A 604-nucleotide genomic window follows, 5' to 3' on the forward strand; every position below is an offset into this window, starting at 1 on the left:
TAACAGCAAAAAATAACATTGGAAAGCAAAATACACCTTCAGCCCTAATTCTCTTACCCCCAGGATGATGAAGTTAAAGACCTTGTAAGCCTCGAGCTGCAGGAACATCCTTGCTGTTAGAGAAACCCTATCCAAATGTGAGAGCAGTATAGAAAAGCAGGGCCTTGACGACAAGAAAAAGGCCAATTAAACTAGGCATGTTTTGGATGTTAGAAACTAGCTGTGGCTGAACTCTGCCAGACAAGTGCCCAATGCACAAAAGCCAAGTCCTATCCTCAAGCAGCTGCTGGTTGAAATAAAATCTCATGGAAATGTTAAACTTATGTTAAGCAAAAACAAACAAACAAGCCAAACCACAACACTTTAAAAAATGTATTTTCATCCATCTTTGGGCACCAAAACAAAAGGAAATCTGTTTTCCTAATTACATACACTTTGTCTGTTTACTTATCCCTTTAGTTCCCTTTCTGCTTATCATCCTTCCATTACACTTCTGATCTGCTACAAATGGCTATTTTTCCCCCTCTCTGCAAATACGTTTACTGTTTAAACCTCCAGGAAGCCATGTATGTACAAAAGCACAAGCATTTTAGCTGAGAGACCT

The sequence above is a fragment of the Elephantulus edwardii genome, unplaced genomic scaffold (assembly GCF_000299155.1).
Source record: "Elephantulus edwardii isolate Elephantulus edwardi_28Jun2011 unplaced genomic scaffold, EleEdw1.0 scaffold00211, whole genome shotgun sequence".
Lineage (NCBI taxonomy): Eukaryota > Metazoa > Chordata > Mammalia > Macroscelidea > Macroscelididae > Elephantulus > Elephantulus edwardii.